Source organism: Polyodon spathula, chromosome 23 (assembly GCF_017654505.1).
Source record: "Polyodon spathula isolate WHYD16114869_AA chromosome 23, ASM1765450v1, whole genome shotgun sequence".
NCBI classification, from domain to species: Eukaryota; Metazoa; Chordata; class Actinopteri; order Acipenseriformes; family Polyodontidae; genus Polyodon; species Polyodon spathula.
In genome coordinates this window covers 12,469,139-12,489,479 of record NC_054556.1, presented here as the reverse complement: position 1 = coordinate 12,489,479, position 20,341 = coordinate 12,469,139, and the positions used below count along the sequence as shown (strand labels likewise).

At 37.3% G+C, this 20,341-nt stretch overlaps 1 protein-coding gene and 1 long non-coding RNA gene across 3 annotated transcripts in view; both read right to left on the bottom strand.

Moving 5' to 3' along the window:
* LOC121298169 (laminin subunit beta-2-like) overlaps nucleotides 1-6,172 on the bottom strand; it is an 81,072-nt gene extending 74,900 nt beyond the window's left edge. The window contains exon 1 of one of the 2 annotated variants that reach the window (XM_041225083.1): nucleotides 6,078-6,172. The gene's annotated coding sequence lies outside the window, so the exon portion shown is untranslated. Of the gene's footprint in view, nucleotides 1-6,071 lie in introns of both variants that reach the window. The other variant, XM_041225085.1, reaches the window with a different exon arrangement.
* Nucleotides 6,173-14,096: 7,924 nt separating this feature from the next.
* LOC121298359 lies at nucleotides 14,097-16,452 on the bottom strand. Its single transcript, XR_005947277.1, has 3 exons — nucleotides 15,961-16,452; nucleotides 15,351-15,492; nucleotides 14,097-14,623 (listed from the first exon to the last, which is right to left on the bottom strand). It is a non-coding gene; the product is annotated as an uncharacterized LOC121298359 (long non-coding RNA).
* Nucleotides 16,453-20,341: the final 3,889 nt, after the last annotated feature.

Sequence of the window (20,341 nt, the reverse complement as noted above, 5' to 3'; positions counted from 1 at the left end):
CAGTAGATGGGTGTACCAGGGTCCCACTGTTTTCTGCCAATTCTGAGCAGATGGCATTGCTGGACATCTTCCGATTGTGAAGGGAAGTAAACATGATGTGTCTTGCATCTGCTGCAGTAAGTTTCCTTGGCCGACCACTGTGTCTACGGTCCTCAACGTTGCCCGTTTCTTTGTGCTTCTTCAAAAGAGCTTGGACAGCACATCTGGAAACTCCTGTCTGCCTTGAAATTTCTGCCTGGGAGAGACCTTGCTGATGCAGTATAACTACCTTGTGTCTTATTGCTGTGCTCAGTCTTGCCATGGTGTATGACTTTTGACAGTAAACTGTCTTCAGCAACCTCACCTTGTTAGCTGAGTTTGGCTGTTCCTCACCCAGTTTTACTCCTCCTACACAGCTGTTTCTGTTTCAGTTAATGATTGTGTTTCAACCTACATATTGAATTGATGAGCATTAGGACCTGTTTGGTATAATTGTTTAATCATACACCTGACTATATGCCTACAAAATCCCTGACTTTGTGCAGGTGTACCTAAAAGAATTGATGCTGTTTTGAAGGCAAAGGGTGGTCACACCAAATATGGATTTGATTTAGATTTTTCTTCTGTTCACTAACTTTGCATTTAGTTAATTGATAAATATAATCTATTATCATGTCTATTTTTGAAAGCATTCTTACTTTACAGCATTTTTTCACACCTGCCTAAAACTTTTGCACAGTACTCTATACACACACACACACACACACACACACACACACACACACACACACACACACACACACACATACAAATAAATAAATTATAATACAAACAAACCACACGGCTTTCGCCATCACTTACGTATATAAATAATAATAAAAAACAACACTAAATAACACAGGGGTGGAGGGGAAACCCTGTTCTAAAAATATACCGTACAGGGCTGCTCGCCCTGTTACACCAACATAGAGGGATCTTAAGGACTGAACTCTATTTGAACTGAACTGGGTCTCCCATATCTTTAGGAAATGTGTTCAATTAGTCTCTAAATGACTGAACACCTTGACACGGAAAGCAGGATGTGATGTCAGGAGTTGACTCTCGGTGTAGTTCCTGCAGATAAGAAGGACAAAAGCCTATCATAACATTACAATTGATTATTATCCAATATCATCTAAATGAGGCTATTTTTCAATACAAATACAAAACCAAAACATGATTCCACTTCAGTGGCAAAAGTATCTTGTAATTAGCCCCACTGGGGATGCCGACTACAGAGTCTAAATACCACCACAGTTTAGGGAATTCAAATGGGGCCCGTTGCCTCCAGGGTTCAAAAGCTTACTCAAGAGAAAGCAGTTTTAATTGTTTACTCTCGCTAAACTTTTTTTCCTGATATGTGAGAGGTTCTCAGAGTCGTTGCTCGACTTTCACTGATTTCTAGGAGACAGTGCTCTGAACTGTTTTGCAAAGCCAGCTCTTTCACAAAGTGGCCAGAACTTTTAATTTCTACTACACTTCTTCATTCCAGTTAAGGGATCTCCATGGATACCAGTAACGGCCCTTTATTTTGACCTGTGTTGAAGCTACTTTGGATTGGTTAGAGCTGCGGATCCTGCACAAGTACTTCATTGCTAATAAGACTCCTCTGTAAGGAGTATATATTAAAATCTTCTGGTGGATGTGTGTGTGTGTGTGTGTGAGTGTGTGTGTGAGTGTGTGTGTGAGTGTGCTTGTGCATTTATGTGTGTGTTTGAGTGTCTGTTAGTGGTTCATTTTTCAAAGAGCAGTTTGTCAAGATGAAATTGACTACCAACAAGAAAACATCAGCACCTATTTAATAAAGACAAAAGTTCACAACAAACATTTGGTTATTAAAAAAAATTAATAAATAGGATTTATAATAATAGGGTTTAAATAATACAGTTTAGTGGTCAAAATTAGATAGTGGAAAATGTCTAGCCAACCAGAACTTTGCCAGTGCGACTGAACACCTATTACTTTACAGTACAATATACAGTACTACCATACAACATGAAACTAAGATTTCAGCATACAGGTTCACTAAAGGGTTAACTTGCCTTGCTTGTTCAATATGAAGGACATGAATTTCGGATCAATGTGATTTCTCCATAGGAATCTCCAATATAAAACAATGCCAGCGGACAATGGCATGAAAACTTGGATCTGCTCCATCTGTAAGCACCCCAGCTCGTTCAACCCTCTCTCCTTCAATACAGCCAGCACTGAAACAAACAGGGCCCCAACTGAGGAAGCACATTTGAAGGTGGAAATGTCCTTCTTCATCCATGATAATTAGACATTTTTGTTAGAATTTTAAAGGCTAATATCTATTCCCAACCAAATCCAAGAACATGCATCTCTTTTAATGTCTAAGATGGCAGTTTTTTTATTTACTAATCCACAACTCTCTGCGTTGTCTTGGACAAATCTACAATTTTCAGTTGAATTGAGAAAATGATTCAATTGAAAGATCAAAGGATTACATGACAGACATGTTTTAAGGTATATTATCACAGAGAGACACACTGTATTAGCATTGCCAACGTTTCCAGAAGTTGTTTTACATGGAACAATTATCCTCATTCATTTGAGGCTATTCTAACGCCATGATGATTAATGTTACTAAAGGCTTGTTTAAAGGAAATGGCACCTTTTTTGCTTTCAGTACTTGAAAATCTTAACATTTACCATGGGCTGTACTTTTTTCATGGTAAAAACGGCTTTTCACAGCATTTTACAGCTAAAAATAGCACAGTTCAACTTAAACATAATATTTATTAAAGCTGAAAACAAATTCTGCTGTCACATTCAAAAATTATCATTTTCTCTAGAGTTACAATACAATAAATAACCCTAAATATATAAATGCTTACCTAAAAAACAATAAATGCTAAATTGTAGAATATTTTGTTTTTCATGTCCACCATTTAAAGACATTGTATTTTCACCATCAATAAATTATGAAACAAAATAACATAAATAAATATAAAAATAACAACAGACACATGAAATGTCCCCTTCTTGTACCGGACAGACCCATCTTTAGCAGAAATATTTCTTTGATGCAGATGGTGTCTTTTTGCTTGAAGACATTTTAAACAAATCGTGCAGCTCTATGCAGTGTGTGTTCAATCATTTACCGGAAGCAAACTAAACCAGCTGCCAGGGTCTTAAATTATATAGCGAATTAGCTTTTGAAGGGACACCCTGCTACTTCCAGTACTGTTTATGACATGAAGCTTTCAAACCTCAAATGCAAGTAAAATTAGATTATTTGAACTCCCAGGAAAGAGAGAAAACCAAACATAATAATGAAAAAAATAATTGCCTCAAATCCAGCTGTTATTTTGACAGTATGTGGAAAAGCCTTAACATTAATGCTAAGATTTCAAAGTCTGACAGAACATTATTTTTATTTATTTTTTGTTCCTGGGTAGTAAGTGTTATTTCCTAATTGCTTATGCCTCAAAAGTATAGAAAATGGCTATTATTCCCCACAAACTTTGCTTTTGTGACCTAAATACAGTATAATCGTAAATCTCGAAAAACTACTCACTTCTAAATCTGTTGTAGTCATCTTTGTATTACTTTAGTATAAATACATGTTAATTTGGATTCATACGTTGTTTTTTTCTGACTTTATGTGAACGAAAAGACACACATTTGCCCGTTTTCCCATTGGAAATAGTGATATTTTGAAATATCACTGTCATGGTCACAAAGGCAAAGTTTGTGGGGAATAATAGCCATGTTCTATATTTTTGAGGCATAAGCAATTAGGAAGTAACACTTACTACCCAAGAACAAAAATTGTGTTACACAGTGTAATCACAGTTACATGTTACAGCCCCGCTGACTTCTGCCAAGCCTACTGCAGCTGCTAATACATTAAAAATCAATTATCTATGGTTGTGGCCTGGTGTTTCTTTAATCTTTTGTCTTTTATTCAACTCTTAAGCATCAACATCAGGGGTCTTGCTGCATCAATGCCCATACAGAGCATCACAACGAGTGTCAGCTACCCACTCACCATCGCCACCTACAGAGCACCTTTAGTATTGCATCACAATCACAATCTAGGTACCAGGGTTTCTGCCAGTATGAAAGCACAGCTATGGAGTAAAACAATACACAACTTCAGTAATTACAAGATAAATCATTTTCTCGTCCCATGCTTTCCAGTTCTAGTTAACTACTGTACAGCACACTGCAAAGCTATTTGCAACACATCAGCTGTTTTCTGGCAATTTCTTTATTTATTGTAAACTTTTCAAATGCTTTTGGACTAAGTAAATAAACACCTACAAACCCATCAGACTCCAGGCATATGGTTGGTATAAGCTTATTTAAGCAAGAGGCAAACTCAAAACAGACTATGGTTAGCATTACCCATCTCCACTGAAGGAATAAGAAGAGGTAGAAGATCATATATGATTATGTATGCATGCTGAACAATGCAAACATCTTGCAGACTGACAATGTTACATCTTTGTGCAAATGGTTGTAAACTGTCATATACATTACTGATTCGTATGTATAGCCATCTTAATATTTGACCTTTATATTTATTTCAAATTGTACACTGATTTCCCCACACAGTATTAAATTACAGTGGTTTGCAAAGCACCAAGATACAATAAGTCAGTAAACTTTTTGAGAAAAAAAAGGGAATAACAATGCAAGTTCTTCATACTCTGTAGTTTAATATTTTTTTATTTTCCTTTACTGTTTAAACGTTTAAACTATTACAACCTCAGTTCTCTGTCATCCCAGATGTCTACAGTGGCCTTACACCTTATTGACCTCAGGTGTTAGTCTTCATCAACCAACCAAGGACACACTTGCTAAATTACACCATTCATGAATAAATTAAACACAAATAACTAAATACAACACTCAACAGTGTCATGTTTGTTTATTTATTGTCACTCAAGGAGTCTGACACATTGTGATACAGATGTTCCAGGTGTTGTAAGAAAAAAAAACAAAAAAAACATAACGTGCAGTACACGAGGCAACCTGCTTCCCAAAGACAAGAATAACGTTTCACAAAACAAACGCAAAGAAGCGACACACGATTTGAAACATCAGTAAAAATAACAAACAGAATAGGCTTCACAAATTAAAACTATACATGCACACTCAAGTCAGTCATTACACAAGATAACTGCACCAGCGATTATGTTTTACCAGACTCCTTTTCATGAACTGCCACCAACAACTGACGCATACTGGAAGGTAACATATTACTGTGGAGAGCTGCATTTGTTTTAATGAAAATAAATGACATATGGGCTGTAAAAAGTTTTATATAATAATAATAATAATAATAATAATAATAATAATAATATAATAATAATAATAATAATAACAAAAAACACACAACACACACACACACACACACACACACACACACACACACACACATATATATATATATATATATATATATATATATATATATATATATATATATATATATATATATATAACTTAAACACTTGATACTGCTCTAAACGCCAGAAGAAAAACATGAATTTACTGTTGAATAACATGACGTCATTAAAAAACTTTTGTTTTCAGAAACTGGCATGGATAATACTGCTGCACAAAAAGTTTTCAAATAAATGCATTTTTCTCAAGCGCTGCATACTGTTTGACCTGTTTTGCGCTGTGCTAACAACGCCTACTGTAATTATCTTACAATTTAAACAAACAAGCCAATCTGCAACTTTCACTATATAAACCCTTCAAGTTTCATTTTCTGAAATACAGTAATTGTTTCAAGTCACTTATGATGACACGCAGCCTCAAACAAACAATATCTACCCTCTAACGTACCACTAATCACTGCTTTCCCGTCATTTGTCATTTGAAAGTCGCTAATCTCAATCACCATTATGAGACTAGTACGCACACGATTTTTTTTTGTTTGTTTGTTTGTTTGTTTTTTTGTTAACACCAAAGCTTCACTTTATTACAAAGTTTAAAAAGGCTCTTTTTTTATATAATGAAGTCACTCGTTATTATACAAAACCAATACAAGAACAGTACCATACAATACATACCCTCACCTGTGTCAGAGGTCTCTAGTGTCCTATTCCTTGAGCTGCCCCCACCTGCCCAATCTCTCGCAACTCACAGTCCAGTTTCACTCACCACGAGCGGGGAGGAGCCACTGAAAGCGATGTCAGCCGCATAGATAGATACCTGCAACATTGAATGTCATTTAGTCTTTCATAGAGGCTGACTTGGAGCTATGCGATATTACTGCGCAATAGACCGACTGATTTTATTTTTTAAAAAAAATCACTTTCCATATCTTATTTTACACACGCACAAAAAGCTAGGTATTTGTTATGCTTATTAATCTGTAAACTATATTGATATCATGCAAGGGGTGGACTTAATAACTGGAAATACGTGCGATATGTACAGTAGCACACATTATCTTTTAATTGAAAGCCAGATATTATGTATTCTGTAATCCCCTATTTTCAATCGTTTTGGGTAACAGGTGCTTATGCATTTGTGCCAAATGTTGTGTTTTTTTTTCCCATGTCCACCTTTCTTAAAAACAATTTCTAGGTTTTATCAATGGGGGTCTCCACCTCGTCCACAGCCAGGCAGCAAGCCCTTAAACCAAGTTAGGTTTGATGCCAAAAGAAAGCGTATATACAACATAATTCTCTGTAAAATTCCATACTCCACATTCTCCACAATAAATAGTAGTACTAAAACATTTCGTGATTGGTATATGTCCAGAAACTACTGAACTACAAGCTGGTGTTTATAAGACTGTCATATCTGTTGATAAAGCTACTGGCTTGGTTTGCCGAACATTGTAATCAAAGATGTTATTCTCTTTCCAAACCAAAACAAACTGCTTCATTGAATCAACCAACAGATTTCTTCTGCCTATATCTGAAAACAATAGTCTAAGAGAAAGTAGCTTTAATGTTCTTTAATGTTTTTTATAGATCTAGCCTATGCTTACCTGGTCAGCCTCGAGACAGTCTCTACAGTACCAGTTGTCATTGATATATGAAACATAGGCTAGATCAGCCAAAGATAGTGCTGGCTCTTCTATAAAGACACATAGACTGATCCAGCCTGTGTTACATGCAACTAGAACTGAAGAACAGCTCCTGACTCAGGACAAGGTACCCTAAAACTGTCTTAACAAAATATAAAGGGCAAAGGAACAGTTTTGTGCAATTCCATTTGTTACACAGGTCTCAGTTTTGAATTAAACCTTTTTTTTATTATTATTTTAGAACCTGATATCTGGTACTACACTTGGTTCAAGAAATCTCTGTTTGCAAGACATGTTTTCAGATGCACTTGCCTGGTCATTTCACCTGGAGGGTGAACTTGTCCTCTCCCCATCAACAGTTTCTTTCCTGTCATTAACCAACTAGCTACTTCCTCTATTTATATTTAATCCAGTAACATGCTTTGACTAGGTAAAGACATCCAGGAAATGTATCAGAGGTTGTGAGAATAGGGCATAAAACTGAAAACTTTCTTTAGCCCGTAGTAGTACCACTTATCAGGTTTTAAAATGAAAGAAACATGCTAGAATAACTTGTGTTTCTTTCAAACCTGCATATTTAAGACCAATGGAAGTGCAAAACAGATCCTCATCTTATAATGGAAGGCTTGAGGGGTCTTGTTCAGCTCAGACTAGAGTATGGCAACATCCCAAAACGCGGAACTGTTAACTATGAATTATAAGCTGTGTGACAGGAAAGAAAAAGCAGCAACACCTGCAGATGGATTTATTGATGGAAACGAGATGATTTAAAAGAATGAAGGATGCTGAGTGGAGAAAATATAGCCATGCTCAGTTAAATGGTGTTCACACTGAAAGTTTAAGTAGAGGTCAGAGGGGATCCTTCCCGACAGGAACTTGTTGATGACTATTTGGCTGCTATGATCTGTCATTGAAGCTGGATGCCTTTGTTGCAGTCACCTGTGACATATGATTTGAATGAACCAATGGTATTTAATTAGGTGACCACCTTGTCCCAGGTTTAAATAACAGCTTGGACTCCTAAGAGTGGACAAGTACTGTGTCTGGGGTATTGTATGAAAACTGTATTCACTCGTAAAAGACCTACATCAACAATTCAGTGTGTGTTTTGCTTTCTTCATACAAGAAGGCAATAATGCCATATTATTCCAAATGTTTTCTTCGATAGAAAAGTTGAAATGTATTTTTTTTTGGTTATATGAAAATAACAGACAGAAACATTGGTCAACCAATAACACCATCAGTTATAAAATGTATACTGTATATGTTCTGAATGTGTCTGCAGTGCAGAAAAAAAGTTCCAGAAATATTTTTTATCTCAGATTAATTTTATATTCACATTACATGCCACCATCATTTTTTGTCCTTTTCAAATAAGTAAAAAAAAAAAAAATGACATTTTTGCTAAAACCTGATTATCCAATTGACAAAAATTACATTTAATAATTGTGTTCCTAAAGTAAAAAGGCAAATGGAAAACTAAGGTATACTTTTAGACCACTGGTACTATAGACCACTGCAGAGATTCTTTGTCATGTATTTGTCTTCTCTCGACTCGACTACTGCAACTCTCTATATGTTGGTCTCCCAGCACGCACCATAAACCGACTGCAGCTACTTCAGAATGCTGCTGCAGGATCTTTAACAGATAAAAAAAAAAATGTGATCACATCACCCCCATCTTGCTCAGCTGCACTGGCTGTCTGTAAAGTTCAGGATTACTTTCAAAACTCTCCTGCTCACCTACAATGCCCTTCATCACACAGGTCCTGAGTACCTCCTCAACCTGCTGACTCGCTATGTCCCTGCCTGCGAGCTGAGGTCCTCCGACTCTGGCTTGCTTGTTATCCCCAAGCAAAAGTATTATGCATTTCTCTGTATTTAAAGTATTATGGATTTTCTTGCTGTTAATGCATCTTGTAAAGCGTTTTGTGATGATGAAAGGTGCTATATAAAATAAAGATTGATTGATTGATTGATTGGTACTGTATATCATAGTATAAAATAGCTATCTCTGTGGTAGAAAATTACAGATGGTTCAATTACACAGTTGCTGTTCTTGTTCTTCCATTGGCTGTAAGTTTGAAACCATTGCATTCACTGCTGCATTGCCATTGAGGACAATGTGTTTAGGGCTCGCCTCCTATGTAGAAATTAGCAGACAGTTTCATTTCCCATAAGTAATATCTCATTGTTGACCTATTGCCTGACACCGGACTGTGTTAGCTAGTTTTTTATGAAAGATCTCTGAGTGGAATCAGCGAATTAGTGTGAGAACCAGCCCTGGAACATGCAAATTCCATGAATAAAACACAAGGTCATTGGAATTAAGAATGCAGTTTATATACATGTAGTTCTGGACTAGACAAGGTCTTTGTACAACTGCAGCCCCATTGACAAAAATTACAAAGCACCGCTAAAGCCTGTCCATTGATTACTTATATGGTTTATATGGTTAGAAACCCTCACTGTAACAACGTATTCTTCTGTGTGTGCTCATTTAGAAATGTTTCAATATGTTCTGGAAGACTAAATGAGAATGATGGAGGAGCATAGGGGTATGTTAAAATACAGCTAGGTTTATAAAACATCTGCTAACACAGCTGATAGCCTTTGAATTTATGGTTGCATTTTAAAAGCACAGTCTAACAATTATTTTAATTACTTGAGGGTAGTTAATTTGTAAGAAAGGATGGTCATTACTGTGCAGTGTTGGTGTGATTAAAGCCTGATAAGAAATGGATAGCATGCAGATTCATATACAGTAGACTGGAGCTACAGACAGGACCGTTCCTCGTTTTGTTGTTATAGTTGCTGTGCATGCCTGTACTATAATCCTTTGTGATGTACCCTCCACTGCTTTTCACAGCTGTAAACCCACAAGGATTATCTTTCTGACTGCAACCAACACTCTTACATGTGCATATAAGCAGCTAATATTACTAAATTGTTAATACAGTGTAACTACATATATATTATTGTGACGAGGTAAGGAGCTATCCCTGTGAACACAGAATCCTTGTGAATTTAAAGGTATAAGAAAACTAGTTATTTTAACCGCATCTTTACGCTGTGGGGCATGTAAACATCACTAGTGGCCAGTGTTGTGGTTAACATGTTTTTCTTGCTAAATGGTTGTGGGGAGAGAATTGGCTACAGCTGGAGATTTGCCAGCCCAATTAGGGTTCCCACTGTAGCCTATATAAAGAGCAAGGTGAAAGGCAAAGGGAGCTTTTTCAAAGCTGGGGAAAAAAGTATTTGGTAGGTGATTTTCCTGAAATGTCTTTATTTTCTATTTACTACTGTTTTGTATATTTTAAATATACTGTAGGTTAATGCGTTTTGTGGATAGTGTGTCTTATTACACAAGTACTGTCATCTTGTGCAGTTAAGCAATAAGAGAAACCCACATGCCACGTACTCACAATCGCAAAATTGAAGATTGTACTCAGGAGCTATGATTAAACCTTAAAAGTGTCAATTTTTAATTGTAGAATTGTGTTGTATGTTCTAATCACAGGATGACATCTGTACACAGGAAAAGATGTTAGATTGCACTGAAATACGTAAACAGGATTGGTTCATTTCTTAAATGTGATTTATTATGTCTTATATAGGTGAGATAATTGGTAAAACTATATATATAGTTTTTACAGTACTAATGTTATTCTAGATGGAGATATGAAAATGGTGTGATATTTCCCCCTAGTGGATAATATTGCAATCCACATCATTTATTACAATGGACCAAATTATTTAGTACAAGAAAATGTTTCCACTGTTTAATCTGGAAACACTTTATGAGACTACATTTACAAATCATTAAACACAATTATGTGATGGGCTTTTAATTTTTTGTGTATTATTCACTGGACCTCCTTTACAGAAGTTGTTGTGATTTTTACACTAATACTGTGTGTGCCAAAACATATATATATACACACACACACACACACATATATATATATATATATATATATATATATATATATATATATATATATATATATATATATATATACACAAGTATACATTCAAGATTCTATGCAGATGTAAGTATGCAAGTGAACGTTCCCATGCAAATCCCATGGCTACTCAATACGTACGTGTTGTGCATAGGATGCACTTGACATTACTGCATGGCTACTCAATAATGTATGTTGTGCATAGGATGCACTTGACATTACAGCACAGATCAACCTGCAGTAGTTACACTGCACATTCTAGCTGACATGCAGTAATGTTTCCATGTGAAATCTCAGTCATGCTGGCTAGTATATATGGGTTGTTTTTTTTCTGCTCACTAGCAGAAAAAAATGCTGAATGTTGACTGCCCTCTGCAGACGAGGGTGTGTTATTGTTCCTACTGCAGTGTCTTCCCAAACTTTTTTGGGGGCCTCAGTAGCTCCCTGCAAAAAAAAAAAAAAAATAATAATAATTTATACGGTAACATTAGTTTTGTCTTAATGTCACAGAACACTGTGTAGTGCTTAGAACAAAAACCCAGGGATATAATGTTTGTCTTTACAATCTAGACTTGCCCAGAGCATGGCTGTGAGTCAGCTTTCATTTCAATACAGCCCAAGATTCACGACCCAGTGTTTGTTAATGATAAACAGCAGTTTCCCTTTCCAGCTTGGTAGCTAAACTGCAAAGACTGGCTCGCTACGAAACACTGTTTATTTGTTGTTTTGTTTTTTTTTGCTTTTATAGTTACTGTGCTGGTGATTTTAATGTAAGATTTCTTGCTGGCACCTTGAAACAAAAGCTTATTTTAGTAATATGTTTGTGTTGAATACAACATGCATTCAGTGTCTGTTTTTTGGGTCTTGAAATTATGAGCTCAACTTGGATTCTGACTCAGAGATGACTTAACATGTTGAAAAGGATGTTGTTTGATTACATACAGAAAAGAGAGTTGGTATGCAGTGGGGATTTAACACCTCCTCCAGCGATCCTGTACCTGAGTAGCTCAGTGTTAGATTCCGTTCTTGCAGTGCTGCCCCCAGGTGATGTGTCGAGTGATGCCTGAGAAAGCACACTGTAGCTACACATAGGGTTATGCAACAACATGCTTAATTACATAACGAAACATTTTGTATTGCATAGTCTTTTGTAACTCACAGCATTAACACGAGAGGTTGTGTATTTACAATTTGACTGCTGTGCACCCACACATGCAGTTACAGTGTAGTTAGACATAATGTATAGCAAAATAATTTCCTCCAAAATATCTGTGTATTGTAGGCTACTAACTTATAAGTGTTGAGTTCTAGAAGTAAAAAACATCATATTCCGCACTGTAGAGTCGTTCTTCTTCTTCTTCTTCTTCTTCTTCTTCTTCTTCTTCTTCTTCTTCTTCTTCTTCTTCTTCTTCTTCTTCTTCTTTCCAGATCTCATCTGGAATCTATTCAATGACAAAATATGTTGTGTTGCTAAGCTGATGCAGAGCTGTTTAAATTAGATTTAAATACTTCCATGGGTTCTTTCAATAACTTCATGGAGTTCTGTGGTTATTTCCCTCATCAGCAGGGCTGTAAACCACTCACTTGCCCCTTGCAGTTCCATTCTCATTCGTGGATTAATGTTCCTCTATGATAATCTTAATTCATTTTGCCATAAACACCCTTATTGAGTTTTTGAAATTCTCTATCTGTTATTATCTGGGAAAAACTTGGTGCCTTCAATAAATTCCCATATGCCTGTAGTAACATATTGTTTAAAATTGTGAACTAAAATGATCATAATCAAAACAAAATACACTTTAAAGATCGTGGTGGTGTCATTTTCCCCTTGTTACAGTTACTGTAACTAAATCACCGGAGTTATATTATACATCCGGCAGAGTCCGATGGACAGGGGTCCTTCCTGCCCATCGGACTCATTCAGGTCAGGGAAGGATTTTCTGGCTGGTGCTGTCCTGGTGTAGCGCAGAGGTTCTATGCATCATGTTAACTTGCTGGCACTGTTGCATTCTCTGTTTATGCCAGGCCCTCTTGTTCCCAGTTTGACCCTGCATGTTCAGGTTACAATGTTAAGATATGATGTTTTCATACAGTAGAACACAAATACAACGGGCCCTATGTCTGAAGTTAGCTCCCACTTTGTTTGCATGGGATAAAAGTAGCAAGAAACAGCTCAGTTCAGTTTAAATTGTAAGTTGTATATCTTCGTTCTTTCTTTCTAGGGCATTAATGGTGTTAAAGGGGTTATTGGATACATACATGCTTATTTGGGACCTGACGGATAACACATTTTCATTGCGTTTCTCATGGAAATGTGTCAGTTTAACATGTCAGCCAGTTCTCCTGTTGTTAGGCCCAAACTGGGATACCTGGCCAGCAGCGTAGTCAGTCAACAAGGGAATGCACTGGCTTAGATACAATTTTTGTTAATGGGTATGTTTGGGTAACAGTACTGAGGAGATACATATTTAATTGGTTTTACCTGGGTGTTCATTGTCCACTCATTGCTGGAGTTTGGACTGCTCTCGAAGAACCGTCCACAGTGCCTCTGCACACCTGGTCTGATAAAGTGCACACTACAGGTTGGCTGGCTTTAAAAACATGTAGTCTAGATTCTGTAGAGGATTATTTATGCTTGCCGCTTAATTTTGCATGATGTTTACAATCATTTTGTTTGTCTGTGTTAATGTGCTTTAGTCCAGAAGCTGCTTTTCCATTCTCATTGCCTTCTATAGACATAATGTAAGCTAGATCAGCCAAGGTGTCTTAATATTAATGAATGCCAGCACCACTGAGCGCACCGCTGTGTATTGCCAGAAATAGATAAGGAAATCTGAACCAAAGTGGCTGACTTTCGTCTGGTTTCACAAACCATGATTAGAACGAATCTAGGATTACCTTACCAAAAGTAACATGAGGTATCACAAGATGAATGCTGATCGGAGTCTGTGAAACCAGCCATGTGGGACACATTTTTGACATAATAAAAATATATGAAAAGCAACTGTGGAATGCTCCCTTGGGTAGCATTCCAAAGAAAGGTTGAAAGAACTGAATCTATTAAGCCTGGAACAAAAAAGAATCACGGCGGGCATGACTGAAGTCTTTAAAATCTTAAAAAACATAGTTACAGTAACCCAAACCAATACCTTAAGCACATTACAGAAACCAGGACCAGAGGACACTGTTGGAAATTAAATAGAGATAGAATTAGGACAGAGTGAAGGAAACACAGTTTCACACAGAGTGGAAAGAGTATGGAATGGGCTACCCAGTCATGTTGTTGAGGCAGAAACACTTGGATCCTTTCAGAAGCAGCTTGACAGAGTTTTGAGATCCAGATCAGGAACCGGATGAGTTTAAATTGCCTCCTCTCATTCGTAAGTGTTCTTATGTTCTTAAAAGATGCCTACAAAATGTTATCCAAATTAGCTTTGGTGGACACAGCTGTGAGCCACAGTAAGTGTCCTGTCACACTGATATTCATTTAAGGAAGAAAACCAAGTGTTTCATTGTACCTCCCATCTCCTCCGGTACTCTCTGAACCCAAGGGCTTGCTGCTGTCCTCAGTGGGGGGGGGGGGTCCAGGAAATATTCAGCAGTCTCTCGTCCAAACAGCCTTCAGAAGGAAGAAATAGAAGAGGTTCGATCAGCCAATCATGCAAAACTAAAGCACACATTGATTGAGGAACGGAATGGAACTTATAGTTAAATTACATCATCCGCAAAGGATATCAAAGTATTTACCAAGCCTACTTAAACAACTAACCAGCTGCTGATGGGGTGGGCTTGGATGAAACACTGAAGCCATTTTTCATTTGCACACCACGCAACCAACACACAGCCAACACACAGCCACAAAATCTATTAAGATGTAGAGGTCATCACTGGGTAAGTATCTCAGAAACGCAACATTTTTTGTTTGTTTTCACAGGATTGTAAGAGATGAAAATCACACCATATCAAACCACAAAAGAACACAGATCAGGCACTTCATCCCACAGAGTGGATTGCTGGCGTATGCTGCTGCTGACTAATTAGGATCCTTCAAGAAACTGCTTGATGTTCTGGGATCAGGTATCCAGTTGGCTTCTCCTGTTCATTTTTTTTAATGTTCTTATGTTTTCATGTATGCGTAACAAGGCGACGGCTAGGCAAGAACCTGCAAGTGTCTCAACCACTATGCAAAAAGGAGTCAGACTCGCTTGTATTCGCAGAGCTTTTAACCTCAGCAGACTGGCGGGTGGGAGAATGTGTAAGGGCAGTGCACCACACAACACAGCCTGTTACATGTGCAACATTGGTTTCTCCCATAGATCTACTTTTATCATCAACACATGCTGCACCTGTATAAGTGCTTGTGGAATTCCTCGTGTGGTCCTGGCTCTGCCTCCCTATGCACAGTGCCACTTGGTCCGAGCCCGTGTGAGTCTTTGCTGCAGGAAATGAATTGGCTGTGGGCTCTGGCAGCTGGTGATGCATGGCAAGCTGTGATTCCAGACGAAAAACCATATAAACCAGAGCAGAATAAACAAAATCATGAAACTGTCTCGAGAACTATACAAAACAATGCTAATTCTATTGCTACCACTGCTGCTACTTTCAAAGAGGAGTTTTCCATGTGTTACCACTGTTTAGGTTTTTCATACATTCAATCTTTCATGTTCAAGATGTTTAGATTTCAAGACTCAATTCATACCTTAAATAAACCCCAAGATCTATTTGTATAATAGTTTAAAAAGTAACTGTTATTGATATTTCTACTAAATTCATAACAAATCATTATATTTTACACAAAATACACTGTAATGAAATGCACTCCCATAGAACTGTATCTTATATTCAATGACTCTTGGGCGACACACTAGTATCCACTGTAACTGCATATAATATTGCGTCATAATAAAGTATTCCCCCCTAAAATAATCTCTTTTTACTGTCCTTGCTACCACTTACCTTTAACTACTCAGACACCAGATAGTACGACAAATGTTCCCCTTGCTAGAATCAGTACAAGGTTTCCTTGCAGAGACGTTTCTGCTAAATATATTCCTTCTGGGTTGGGCTTTGCGGTGGTGTTCTGTGTAATTTATGAGAGAGGGTTGCTTGGCTGCAGATAGTGGAATCCTATAAATGAAAACCTGTCCTTGTGGGTTGGTATCAGTGGGCTGGGAGGCAGTGTGTGGGACTGTTCCATTACTAGTTCAATGATTTACCAGATGCTCTTGTTAATTTTAAACAGAGTCGAAGGAGCCGACAGGGGTTTATAATCATTAACAAAATATAATAAAGAAGCCATCTTTTTAACAGTTAGCAGTAAGAGACAATTACAGTATAGCTTTTGAATATTTTGAAAGCACCATTTTCCTGGTGAATTCTCAAAAAACAGTGGATATGTATGCTTTAGAATCTAATAAATCTGATTTTTATTTGTAGCTAACAAAACTAATGCATCTTACCTATCGTGTATTCCTAGCTGCACAGGTCTCAAATGTGTAGTTTTGAAAGAATCACATGTTGTAGCAAACATGTATTTACATTTTAAACCATAATATAACATAATATAAACTGCAGGTTGTAGTTTTAGAACTCGAGCCCTGCAGTATATGAAATGGCTGAAGGCTCGTACGGTCTGTTTTGACGCTGACGACATTTTCTCCAATTGATGCAAGACCCTTCAACACAACCGATTTCAAATGGTGCTAGAAACTAGAGCTGACTCTGAACACCAGAGGAAATCAGTCGTCTTGGGAAAGGATCTGTCGCAAGCCACAATATACTGAAAAAAAGATCAGAAACATTTGTCAGAAAAGCAGTAATAACTGCATTGCCCGTGGGACCAGTCTTAATACTGCGGAGGTAAAATGAAAAACAAATGTACTACCAGATATTGTGCATTGGTTGTAAATGGATAATATTTTGACATGCCACTGCACTGGTCATTAAATTAATTAATTTGAAGATGAAACAGAAATGCTTGATTGTTCGAAAGCCTGCACTGGTAAGCATGTATTTCTAACTGATCAATAAACACATAGAAAAAGTTAAAGTTATTTTTCTGCTTAATGTGATTAAAGTTAAAATACGAACACAATTTTGCCAATTGTTACCAGTTAACAAAGCACCCCTTAAATACTTTTTACCGTGAAGTAGCTTCAACAAAAGTACAATAAACAAAAATGTAAAAAAAAAAACAAACTTCTGTTGCCAGGTCCTTCCAAAGAGGGCCCATCTTCTCAAGTGGGAACGCGAACCCTGGTAGATTTTAATACAGCCATAACTGTGCCTGTCCAATTCCTGTTCCATTTCAGAACAGCGGGCTAGGAAACGAGAAAGTCTGAGTGTCCCCCTCCCGTCCCTCAACGTTTATGACTGATCCTCACATCCAGGGAGGTTAAAAGTGCCGCAGCCTGTCATAACAGTTTAGCCACGGTCCGACAGCTTAGAAAGGAGACCTCCCTGCTTCAGCGTGGAGAGGAATCACTGGGAGAGTGGGAAGAGGGACAGCTTGGCATGAGCTTGAAGGAAACTCTTAATCCAAACTCCTGACTGTTTTTATGATGTGTATTTTGGCAACGCCCCATGGCTTAGTGGTTGGCACATCTTTTAGAGAACATTGGATTTCAATAAACTTCAATGAGAAACAAATATTTTTCTGCAAAATTACTGCTTAGGAAGGGTGAGGTGTAATGGCATAGTACCAGCAGGCATTATGGGAGTTTCTTTCTATTCAGTCCTGGACCAGTCTTAAAATCACATCCCCCTTCAAATTCCCCATGGGTGATTGCTATACCATTCCAGTTTCATACAGCAAATGCATGACACATCAATCAAACTGCTCTTTGGTCTGTTTCCTGAGAACTTTGTATGCAGGAAAACGGTCATTAGAAATACAAAAAAGAAACTGAATATATTCAATGACAGACGTTTCCACAAGAAGTCTTTCTCAATATCTTCGACTAGCTAAAGGAAACGTATACAATGACAAATGGTTTGACAAGAAGTCTTTTTCAATGTCCTTGAACCGTTTCTCATTTCATTATCAAATTATTTTAGTATTTCTTAATTTAGCACACAAGTGCTTAATAGCTATAAAGGACAGGTCTCTTGAATTCATCTATCTTGTATTAATCGTTTTTGAGTTAGCTTGAAGTTTGAAAGGTGTAACATTCTCTCCACTGAGATTCATGTGAGACGGCAAGTGCTATAGCACTGAGGCTATAAAACTATGATGACCTCTTACATGCTACTGATTGACAGGCACATTTTGATGTAACAACTGACTGATAATTTTATGTTGTCACGTGATGAAACCATAGACACCTAGCTTGTTCATATTTTGGAATAGACTGGTTGGTAACATGGAGCTGCAGCAGGCCTGCTGCAATGCAGTACCTACATACAGGTGATGAGCTGTGGAAGTTTTATGAAACTTTTATTGTTTTTAAATATGTCCCTGAAGACGTCATTGCTAACATGTATATGACACAACTGCCTTCAGTTGCATTTAATTCTCAAGCCAGTAATAAATATTCAACATATTGTTTACAAACATGCAAGACAAACAAAGATAGTAGACTATATAGTAGACTTGCAGGCAAACAAATAATACTACCTCAGTCATCTCACCAGGTTTAAGAACAGTCCAGTGGTATTTTATTATGAATAGCCTTGGTGTTGCAGTTTAAAAACTGGCTTCATGAAGGTCAACAGCTTGGAGGACTGGCTCTTCATCCATGCACATTTGTTGGGAATACTCACACTGTAGTTGCAGCCATCTGCTAATTGCAACGACACAAACACTCCCTCTTTTGTTCTCCAGTGACATATATTCTTTTTAGTGGTTAGGACCTCCACCTTGTCGACTGACTTAAATACACACACAGACACCCTCACACACCCTCGCACATGAGTCAAGACAAATCTGGTGGCCCCTCCAATTAAAAAGTAACCCTTTCATGATAGTGCTGTAATAAACAGACCATTATAATGATAAATATGGAATAATCGTGTATAAGTGCCTGGTTATCAAGGGAGTACTTACACATGACCAGCAGGAACTGGAGGAGCTGACTAAGTGTAATCAATCCTGAGATTCCCTTCTATCTGTGGGGCTTCACATTGGACAGGTGAGCTCAGTGGAGGCAGATACTGCAGTCTACTCTGGTTGAAGAGGCAGCACCAAGATGTGCTGTGTTTCAACTGAACCACAGTCAATCTAATTCAATTGTGATGCAAGTTTCATTCGCTGTGGTATAGCTGCATGGCTATATCTGATTAGTAGTATAACTGCATGGGTATGCAATCCAATATTCACATGCTCAAGCTGGATTTGTACTGTTGCTGCGTAATACATTGTCAAACATGAAGAAACATGATATATCTTAATATTGTTCAACACATGGGTAGTTTCTATAATTCAATCATCTGAAGACGCTCAAGTTTTTTCACTATTCTATGGAGACATTCAATCAAACTTTCCAGAGGTAGTACATATATGTGATTAAATTAGGAGGCTATTGAATGCAAGTCTTGGAATTGAGGGATAACATGATATTTAGGGACTGAGGGGGGTGGTTAGGGTTATGAATAGGCAATGAATGCATCATGCCCAGCTGCAGAGAACGAAAGAGAGCGAGAGACTCACTCAAAATAGATATTGAGCTACTGTTATTGGTACCAAACAAAAAGAGTGGAGATGGGATGCAACAAAGTCATAACTAAAATGTATATTCTGTACATTCTCATATAGTAAACCGTAAGCTATCGTACTAGTCTTCAAGCAATTCCCCAAACCCTACCCTTTCCTTATTTCTAAGCAGAGATCCTTCCTGCAGAAATCTCTCTAAAATCCATTAACTATTAATGCACCTCGGAAGAAAGGAAAAAAAAAAGACAACGCAAAGAAGTACCACACCCTCCCTCGTCTCTCACAACATGAAAAGGATCAGACTACTACTGTTAGGGCATCAGGTTTGTACACATCCCTGCACAAAAGTTATTAAATACTGACATGTAGGCTGTTTCATTATTTAAAGAAATATACAGTAATGATAATACTGAACACATTTTAGCATTTTTGTAAGCACCCATATTACAGTTGTGATCCCTTTTGCAGTATTTGTTCTGCTGTTGTATTGCAGTACAAAGTTACTTTTGTACAAAATACTGAGTTATGAAGCAGTTTACTGTAGTAATACTACTCAGTACTATTGTAAGGCGATTTAAAAAAAAAAAATCTAGAATCTAAAAACAGAATTTTTATTAACAACACAAAAATATACTTTAATATAACCTTTCTGAATTATAATTGCAAACATATGAAGGGCAAGATAAT